At 53.1% G+C, this 10488-nt stretch overlaps 1 long non-coding RNA gene across 1 annotated transcript in view; it reads right to left on the reverse strand.

Moving 5' to 3' along the window:
* The window catches only part of LOC308578901, a 30308-nt gene extending 20670 nt beyond the window's left edge, over nucleotides 1-9638 (reverse strand). Inside the window, exons 1-2 of the long non-coding RNA XR_014004194.1 lie at nucleotides 9488-9638; nucleotides 7320-7375 (exon numbers count right to left, since the gene is read on the reverse strand). This is a non-coding gene — a long non-coding RNA (uncharacterized lncRNA). The remainder of the gene's footprint in view (nucleotides 1-7319; nucleotides 7376-9487) is intronic.
* Between the last annotated feature and the right edge of the window lie 850 nt (nucleotides 9639-10488).

Raw genomic sequence — 10488 nt, forward strand, 5'->3', positions numbered from 1 at the left:
AAAATTTATCACGGCATTATGTAAATAAATAAATAAATAAATAATAAACCACAGTTGCATAATGCAACAGGTAATACAGTGTAAAAGGAATGTTAGAAATTGGGACTGGAGTGCTAGGTTTATAACCAGTAAAACTAATACAATAAACCCCGTGTCTGAATGGAGCCCACAGCATGCAGCATAAATCTATCTCGGTATCAGTCAAATGGGTTGAGTAGATTTTGCATTTTCTCCTCTGATATGTCTAATGGTGTCATCAAAGGTGATCATCACATGTCACACACGTTTGATGAGATGCTGTTGCATGCATGACTGTATCATCAGAAAGAGGTTGAGAGTGGAGCCTGGCGGCATGGCATGGTGTTGTGCTCAGCTGCTGGCTTTCGACCTCATTGCAGCTGACCCTGCAGACAAAGTGAGTTCAGCGGAGGGGCCGGACAGCACCAAGGCATGATAGGATTTGTAGTCCCCACTCAACCTGCCCTGGAGGCTGGACTGGGAGACACTGTAGAGGCAGTGACCCGTTGGGAGACAGTGCAAGGAAGGGCAGGGCAGTCGTTCTTTCACCACCACAAGGAGGAAGCTGACTGGGGGGGGGGGGCTCTGCCCTGTCCCAAGAGACATTGGCAGGGGGGCTGAAGATACCCCTAGAATTGGTCACCTGCTTTACATCAACACTGCAGAAATGCGTTTCAGCACAAAGACCACATTACATTCCAGGATTACATGCCTGTGGTGAGCAGGGCTAGGGTGGCACAATTAATGCAAATGTCAGGGGTTCAGAGACAGAGGCACAGGTGAGGGAGGAGACGGAGAGCGACGAGGAAGAATCCCAGGACAGTGAGGAAGAGGATGACAATGACTTGAGATCTTCCATGAGTCTCTCAAGTGAATCGGAGGATTCTCAGGAGGGGGCGCCCCTAGTCAGGACAAGGGGGGTCACAGGGGGGACCTGCCAGGAGCAGGGAAGCAGCAGGGAAACCCCGAGCGGGAGTGGGAGATCGGGGCCGGCTTCCCAGCAGGAACGAAGGGAAGAGAGGGGGGTTCCCAGTGTGACACACGGAGCGGAGCAGGAAAGAGACAGGGGAAGGAGATCTGGGGAGAACGTCCTGCCGGAAGAGGGGGAGAGTAGTACAGGGAGTAGTGTCAGTGTCAAAAGGAAGGTCAGGGGTAGCGAGCGCGCGCCAAGTTCAAATGTGGAGGCGCGCGGAAATGGAGAAAGCCCGGAGGAGGAGCCCAGCCCCAAAGCACGAAGGAGGGGGGAAGAGGCATCTCAGGAATCCGCTTCGGGAGAGAGCAGGAGGGAAGGAACCCAGGGGGGCAGAAAGACCCTGCGGAAAAGGAAAGACAGGAAGCGGTGGTCTAGCACAAGCCTCATAAGTTGGTGCAGGGGCGGGGCCGAGTCAGAGGGGACTTCAAATGTCTGACGTTAGACACTCAGGGCTGCACGCCTCGGTTGTGGAACCAATAATGAACTGCAATAAGCATCCTTGTATATAAGAAGAGCTTGGCGTTGGTCTTTTGTGAGCTGAGACCAGAGGCAGCCCGTGACAGTAAGTCCCCTCCAAAACTACGCAAAAATTTTTTTTTGCAAAGCTCACGAAGTTTGGCAGCCATGAGTATGGACCAGCAGATAGCTGAGCTACGCGACGCAGTCTCCCAGCTTACCACTGCGGTAACGATCTCCCAGAAGAGGGGGGAAGAGGCGGAAAAGCGGTGCCAAGATCTGCAAGCCAGGTGGGATCATGCATGCCAAGTGGGGTTCCCGGGGACCAAAGCTGCTGGAGTAGCACTGGGCAGAAGAGGGGGCAACTTAGTAGCCCACTTCGATGGGAACCTGCAGCAATACCCCAGTTTTAAGGCAGACATAGAATATGCGTTGCATTTGCTTCGCGACGACTTTAAAGATGAAGAGGAAAGAGTGGGTTTCATTGTGTCCCACTTGCATGGGGAAGCGAGGGCTTGGCTGCGCAATCTGTGGCGCGAGGATTGCCCTGCTCGAAGGGACTCTGATGAATTTATCAAATGCATGGACGCTTGTTTCCAGTCTAGTGTGGATGTGGATGTGGCACGCCAGCAGCTCCATGGTTTAAGGCAAGGCAAGGCTTCCGTGCGTCAGTACCATGCTCGCTTTTTCGCCTTGCTGAATGTGCTGCGATGGGAGAAAGATTCTCTGGCTGTCAGAGACTTATTTTGGGAGGGGCTCTCTGGCCCGGTGAAGGACGAATTGGCTAGGGGGGACAGACCTAAAACCCTGGCAGACGTGGTGCAGCATGCGCTTGCCATTGGAGTGCGCCAGGAAGAACGCCCTTGGCGCAATGAGGGGGGTAGCCAGCTTCACGCACCGTCTAGAGTGCCTCCTTTGTTTCCCAGAGATCCAGGACGTCCGCGTCTCTCCCCTCAGCTGCAGCCAGGGGAGGAGCCTATGGAACTGGGGAGTGCAAAGGCTCAGTCAGTGGCCGGAGCCCCAGCGTCCGGAACAGTCAAGAAGAAGCCTCCTAGAGGGAACAGGAAGTGTTACGTCTGTGACAGTGCAACGCACATGGCCAAAGAGTGTCCCCAGAGGCTCCGGCAGCACACTGCAGCCTTGGCGACAGTAAATGCAGCAGCACAACATGAAGAGCTGTATCAGGGAAACGACAATGCCTGGCTGGAATCAGCAATGTTGGGGCACAGCCAGGCAAGTCAATAGAGCAGTCCCCAGCGCCTTTGCAGCCTACAGACCCCCTGCCACCCAAACCTGTAGTGCAGCTCACTGCAACACTCCAGCTACCTAATGGACGCACCCTGGAGGTCCCCATCACAATTGACAGTGGGAGCAACGCAGACTTCGTGGGGGTGCAGTTCGTCAAGCAGCATCGCATAGAGCTCCTACCAGCCACGCTGCCATTGAACGTCGTCACAGTGGATGGCAGGAGGCTGCTGGGGGGGCAAGTGGTACAACAGACGCCGCCCATGGTGATGCAGATTGGCAATCACCGAGAAGTCATCAGTTTCAACGTCACCCGCCTTTCAGACACGCCTATAGTGTTAGGCATGAGTTGGCTGGATAGGCACAGCCCGACCATGGCGTGGTACCAGCGACAGCTCACCTTCGGCTCGTCCTATTGCGCGCAGCATTGCATCCAGACCGGTCAGGAGGAGGAGGGCCAAGAGGAGGGGCAGCAGCTACATCTCAGCATGGCGCAAGCAGTACCCCTCAAGTACAAGGGGTTTTTGGAGGTTTTCTGCGAGAAGGAGGCTGACCAGTTGCCACCTCACCGGCCCTACGATTGCGCTATTGACCTCTTGCCAGGGACAACGCTGCCGCCTGTGAGGCTGTATTCCATGTCCGAGGAGGAGCTGCAGGAGCTCCGGGAATTCATAGATCACAATCTACAGCGGGGATTCATCCGAGAATCGAAGGCTGTAGGGGGCAGTCCTGTGTTTTTTGTGAAGAAGAAAAACACGCCCCAAAAGAGACTGATCGTAGACTTCAGATTCATAAACTCAAAGACAAAGCCCGCGGCCTTTCCCATGCCCAAGATCGACGACCTGCTCGCGACGGTGCGGAAAGGGAAGATCTTCACCAAGTTGGATCTCCGCGGAGCTTACAATCTCATACGCGTGCGAGAGGGTGATGAGTGGAAGACGGCCATGTTCACGCCGTTGGGCACCTACGAATACAGAGTTATGCCGTTTGGTCTCCAAAATGGCTCCCACTTTTTCCAAGCTTTTATGCATCATGTGCTAGCGGGACTCCTCTACAAGAAGTGCGTATGTTTCCTCGACGACATTCTGATCTTCTCAGAATCGCCGGAGGCTCACGAGAGCGACGTGAAGGAGGTCCTGCAGAGGCTACGGGAGCACAGGCTCTACGCCAAGTTGGAGAAGTGCCAATTCGACGTGATGGAGGTGGATTTTCTGGGCTATAGGCTGTCCGACAGGGGACTAGCCATGGACAGCGCCAAGGTCCGCGCGGTGTTGGACTGGAAGAGCCCGCGAAATCGGAAAGAGGTCCAGAGGTTCGTCGGCTTCGCCAACTTTTACCGCAAGTTCATCAGGGGTTTCGCCAAGGAGACGGCAGCTATCACGGACACTCTCAGCTCCAAGAAGAAGAAGTTCACCTGGACGGACCAAGCGGAGCAGTCCTTCAGGAGACTTAAGAGTCTCTTCGCGTCCGAAGAACAGCTGCTACACGTGAATCCTGGCAGGCCCATGAGGGTGGAGACTGACGCATCTGACAGAGCGGTGGGGGCCGTCCTCTTACAGGAAGACCCGCAGGGAAACTGGAGGCCCTGTGCTTTCTACTCCAGAAAGCTCAGCAAGTCGGAGCAGAACTACACCATTTGGGACAGGGAGTTGCTGGCCATACACGCAGCTTTCAAGGCGTGGAGGCACTTTCTCATCGGAGCCAAGCACACCGTGCAGGTCCGCACGGACCACAAGAACCTAGAGTACTGGCGCACGGCGAAGCTACAGAGCCAGAGGCACATACGCTGGGCGGAGTTCTTTGCGGATTTCGATTTCAGGATAGAGTACATCCCAGGCGACAACAATGTCATAGCAGATGCGCTCTCCAGGAAACCGCAGTATCTCGAGGCAGCGACACCGGTGGCAGCCAAGCACATTTTTGCACCGCAGGCGTGGGCGTGCGCTTCAGCCGCCGTGGACCTGGAGGCGGTGCGTCACGCGTTGCAGGCGGATCCGTTCGCACAGTCCAAGATGGAAGAGGTGCGGAGGGGCACAGCGAAGGACGACGAGTTCCAGATACGCGACGGCCTGCTGACCCGTAAAGGTGCTCTCTACATTCCGGGAGACGATCTCCGCGCGAAAGTTCTGCAGCAGTTGCACGACGCACCCAGCGCTGGCCACTTCGGCAAGGAAAAGACGACAGAATTAGTGGCCAGAGACTTTTGGTGGCCCCAGATGCGAGGGGAGGTCGCGGAGTACGTCGCCAGGTGTGACACGTGCCAAAGGTCCAAGCCAGTGCACCAGAAGCCAGCGGGACTGCTGGAACCGCTGGAAACGCCACTGCAACCGTGGGAGAGGGTGGCGCTGGACTTTGTCACTGATCTGCCCAGTTCGCGAGGCAAGACGGCGGTGCTTGTGGTTGTAGACCTGTTCACCAAGATGGCGCATTTCATTCCTTGCGCGAAGGTGGCGACAGCGGAGCAGACAGCCAAACTGTTCATCGACCACGTGTTCAAGGTGCATGGATTGCCACGGTCCATTCTGTCCGACAGGGGGCGCCAGTTTGTGTCCAGTTTCTGGCGGAAGCTCCTAGGGATCCTGCACGTCAAAATCAACCTGTCGTCGGCGAGACATCCGCAGACCAACGGCCAAGCAGAGAGGGTCAACGCGATCATGCAGCAGTACCTGAGATGTTACGCCAATCAGCGACCCGCGGCTTGGGTGGATTACCTGCCGATGGCTGAGTTTGCCTACAACAACACGAAGCACGCGTCTACGGGGGTGACGCCGTTCTTCGCTAACAATGGAAGGCATCCCAGAACCTTCCCGGGGCTCGTAACGACGGGGGAGGGGGAGCCACGGGAAGCCGACCATTTCGCAGCAGAATTGCAAGAGGTGCACGACGAGCTACGGAGACATTTAGAGCTAGCTAAACAAGCCTATAAGGTGCAGGCGGACAAACACAGGAGGGAGGGGGAAGACATCCAGGTGGGAGACTGGGTATGGTTAGCGGCCCAAGCGGTGCCGGCCAAGTCGTTAGCTAAAAAGAAGCTAGGACACAGGCAACTAGGGCCGTACCAAGTTGAGGCCAGGATCAATCCCGTAGCGTTTCGATTGGCCCTCCCCGAGGGTTCCAGAATGCACCCGGTCTTTCATAGGTCGATGCTCACCCCCTACAAGGCCCCACACAGATTTCAGGAGTCAGGGACGGCACCAGAACCAAGCAGGGAGTCGCCCAAGAGGGGGAGGTCACCTAAGGACGAACCAGTCAACGAGGTCACAGAGATTCTGGACTCAAGATGGGGGGAAGAGGGAGTAGAATATTTTCTCGCCAGGGAGGGCGCCCCGGCCAGCACCAACAGTTGGGTGCCAGACTACGCTTTGGACGAACCCCTCCTCAAGGATGAGTTCCATGCCCTTTTCCCACACAGGCCCATGCCAGCACAGTTTTTCGACGATTGGCTTTTTACGCCCACACTTTCCGCCAGCACCTTCCGAGGGTTCTCCTCCGCAGAGGAGACGACGCCAGAGTCGAGCCCTCCAAGGGGATCGTGTTCGGGGGTGGACACCGACCCTTCTTACTGGTGGGACGACCAACCAGAAGAGGACTGGCGCATGAGGTGGCGGGTGGGTCCTTGGCAAGCAGACCCCACCCAGGCAACAGGGGGAGGGGAGGACATGAACATGTTGGGAGAGGACAATGGGTTCGAGTACACAAACAATGAACTGGAAGCAGAGGAGATCGACGTCGACGACCTGTGTCCGGCAGCGACCTCCGCAACGACGGAGCCCCCGGAACCTGCGCCCGAGCAGCGGGAGGGGGGAAGGGGGGGCTTCGAGGGGGGGATGGATGTCAGGGGTTCAGAGACAGAGGCACAGGTGAGGGAGGAGACGGAGAGCGACGAGGAAGAATCCCAGGACAGTGAGGAAGAGGATGACAATGACTTGAGATCTTCCATGAGTCTCTCAAGTGAATCGGAGGATTCTCAGGAGGGGGCGCCCCTAGTCAGGACAAGGGGGGTCACAGGGGGGACCTGCCAGGAGCAGGGAAGCAGCAGGGAAACCCCGAGCGGGAGTGGGAGATCGGGGCCGGCTTCCCAGCAGGAACGAAGGGAAGAGAGGGGGGTTCCCAGTGTGACACACGGAGCGGAGCAGGAAAGAGACAGGGGAAGGAGATCTGGGGAGAACGTCCTGCCGGAAGAGGGGGAGAGTAGTACAGGGAGTAGTGTCAGTGTCAAAAGGAAGGTCAGGGGTAGCGAGCGCGCGCCAAGTTCAAATGTGGAGGCGCGCGGAAATGGAGAAAGCCCGGAGGAGGAGCCCAGCCCCAAAGCACGAAGGAGGGGGGAAGAGGCATCTCAGGAATCCGCTTCGGGAGAGAGCAGGAGGGAAGGAACCCAGGGGGGCAGAAAGACCCTGCGGAAAAGGAAAGACAGGAAGCGGTGGTCTAGCACAAGCCTCATAAGTTGGTGCAGGGGCGGGGCCGAGTCAGAGGGGACTTCAAATGTCTGACGTTAGACACTCGGGGCTGCACGCCTCGGTTGTGGAACCAATAATGAACTGCAATAAACATCCTTGTATATAAGAAGAGCTTGGCGTTGGTCTTTTGTGAGCTGAGACCAGAGGCAGCCCGTGACAGCAAATTTTACCTTTGTACAGTAGACTGCTTCCTACACCCACTGTAAGTCCTCTCTCTATTACCCACCTATGAAAACAAAAGACATTGCCAGAAATCAAGGGCATGTTTCAGGCAGGCAGAAGCACTTAAGGAGCATGCAAGGCAGGTCCAGTATGAGGTGTGGCTAGTGAGGGCATGTGGCCTCGAGAGAATCCTGAGGACCAGAGGATACAGAGGCTTGGAGGTGCACATTTGGCCACCTTGCCTGAAGTTCCCTACCGCTTGATTTACAGTTTCCTCATTTCCTTTCCTTTTCAGTGGTGGCCCCTCAAACTGTGGAATCCCTCCCCTCCTGAGCTGATGTTGTGTCCCCTGCCTCCCTTTCTAAGAGGAGCCTATTTCTTCTACTGGATTTCTTTCATTTATTTTCATCTCACCATTTTGGAGCTTTAATGCTGCCACGGCTCCTTTGCCGCTTGCCTTGCTGGCAATATTTTTGCAATTATTTGTCAGCTTAAAATTAATCGTGATAACCGCATTGCACTCAAAAAGCAATATACAAGTATGGCAACAAGATGACTAAACCCAGGGCAGGGTATATGCAATCTAACGGTCAGAGCTGGTGAACTACAAAAGTTCCAAGTCACTTAGAGGTAAAGGGTAAAGGGACCCCTGACAGTTAAGACCAGTCGTGGATGACTCTGGGGTTGCGGTGCTCATCTTGCTTTACAGACCAAATGAGCTGGCGTTTGTCTGCAGACAGCTTTCCGGGTCATGTGGCCAGCATGACTAAGCTGCTTCTGGTGCAATGGAACACCAACACCAGAGCAGCGCACGGAAATGCTGTTTACCTTCCAGCTGGAGTGGTACCTATTTATCTACTTGCACTTTTTGGCGTGCAATGGGAACTCACCCTGTGGCGGGAATTCGAACCACAACCTTTTGATCGGCAAGCCCAAGGCTCAGTAGTTTAGACCACAGCGCCACCCATGTCCCTCCAAGTCACTTAAAAAAGGTAAGGGGACCCCTGAACATTAGGTCCAGTCGTGAACGACTCTGGGGTTGCAGCGCTCATCTCGCTTTATTGGCCGAGGGATCTGGCGTACAGCTTCCGGATCATGTGGCCAGCATGACAAAGCCGCTTCTGGAGAACCAGAGCAGCGCACAGAAACCCCATTTACCTTCCCGCCGAAGCGGTACCTATTTATCTACTTGCACTTGACTTGCTTTTGAACTGCTAGGTTGGCAGGAACTGAGACCGAGCAACGGGAGGTCACCCTGTCATGGGGATTTGAACCGAAAGTTCACTTACCAAATGCTTAATTCTCTGAATGGCAAATAACACTCAGAATATCTACAACATGGTTAAGGCTCACCGGAGAAGCAAAGGCAGCAGCACTGGTGGTGTTTTTTTTTTTTGGGGGGGGGGTTGGAGCAGAGGTGAAGGTCCAACTAATCAGAGTTTAGAGCAGAGTCATGGACAGGGATATTGGCAGTCATCAAACCCAATAGTTTCCCAGAAGTTGCTGGATTATCCCTGGCCAAGTGGATAATGCACCACTTCTCTGGTTCACACAATTTATTTCCTATATCTTCCAGTAGGAAAGATACACATTTTCTGAATTACAACCCTGTGACAGTTGAGAAACATTTATGAAAGAAAAGAAAGGTTTCCTGTTATAGAGCTAGTATCTCATAATTGTGCTATATCTGTGCAAAGATAGATAGATGGATAGACTCAAAAAAAAAATATCCTTTTATCCTGCTCTTAGCTTGAAATAAAGTACCCACCACCTCTTTGGAGTGGGAAAGTTGCCAATCTCCCCCACCCTACCACCATCATCGTAGGAAAGGTTTAGGTCCCAGCATAATTGCATGGTGACCTTTCAGCAAACTGTTCACTCATCAAGGCAATCTCGGCATGTTGCTATATGTCTTGAGACAGGTAGTCACCCCCAAAAGGTTGACGCACTGACACTATTGCTGTGACAGATATTAAATTTGTCAATTATTAAAGAACTGTCATATGTCAATAAAACAAAGATATTTAGTGCAGAGCCTTTTGCCAAGCAAAGCAGGGGGGTGGGGGGAAGGCAGACAGAAAAGTTGATGGTTATGTGCATTTAAGCCTCCCCACCACTTTCAGAACTATCACTCGCAGCACCATTGCAATAAGACAGAAGTGAAGAAACCACATACCTAGAGGTCAAATGTAGCTGCCCAGGCCTCTCTGTGTGGCCCACAAAATTCTTCCCAGACTGCATTCTTCACTAGACTTGCTCCCAACATACTCTTCAAATGCTTTTGCCTGGCTGGGATGTATTCTTCAACTGCGACAATACACCACGTGTTAGCCTGTATGGAGCATGAAGAGATGTGTATGTCAAAAGCCACCCTAGGTAAATAATAAAAGTAATGGGGAGAGGATGGTTTGTGCATGGGCAGGAAGATTAAAGAAGTTCAAAGTCTTTTTTATCTCTAACGGATGGGAGTTTTAAAATTTCCTTTATTGCTATAAAATGCTATCATCTATTTTATCTATATCTATCTATCATCTACCTACTATCTATCTATCTATCTATCTATCTATCTATCTATCTATCTATCTATCATCTCTCTCTCTCTCTCTCTATCTATCTATCTATCATCTATCTATCTTATATCTGGATGTATGATACCAGTGGTGGAGCTAGCTGTTCCTGCACCCAGAGCAGTGGGGAGGCACGATCTGCCCATGGGCGGGGCAATTGGCACAGTTTCGCAATCCGGGGGGGGGGGGTCTGATAGCAGTGAGGCAGCGCAATCCTCCCAGCAGGGGTCCAATCACGACAGGCATCTCTGATCTCTCCTATTGCTGTATAGGAAACACCAATGCATTTGAGGGATAGGCATGTCCCTTCCGCCTCTCTCACATTTGTTCAGCAATCCAATTTATATATGCCACATTGGGGGTGAGGCATGTGGAGCTCATGTCACCAGAAAATACAGATGAAGTGGATGCACTAGTGATAGGAAAGAAATTTGGTTCAGTTTGCATTGTAAATGCACAGGTCCCTAATTCGCACATTCCAAAACACCCTCCAAAATTCTAAATTTTGCTAAGCAGTTCTGCAACCAATAGATGTGTTCAAAAATGATATTTTATTAGGGAAACGTGCTTGCAAAATTTTGTCCATCCTGAGATATTCTCACTGAAATGC

Source organism: Podarcis bocagei, assembly GCF_964188305.1.
Source record: "Podarcis bocagei genome assembly, chromosome: Z".
NCBI lineage: Eukaryota > Metazoa > Chordata > Lepidosauria > Squamata > Lacertidae > Podarcis > Podarcis bocagei.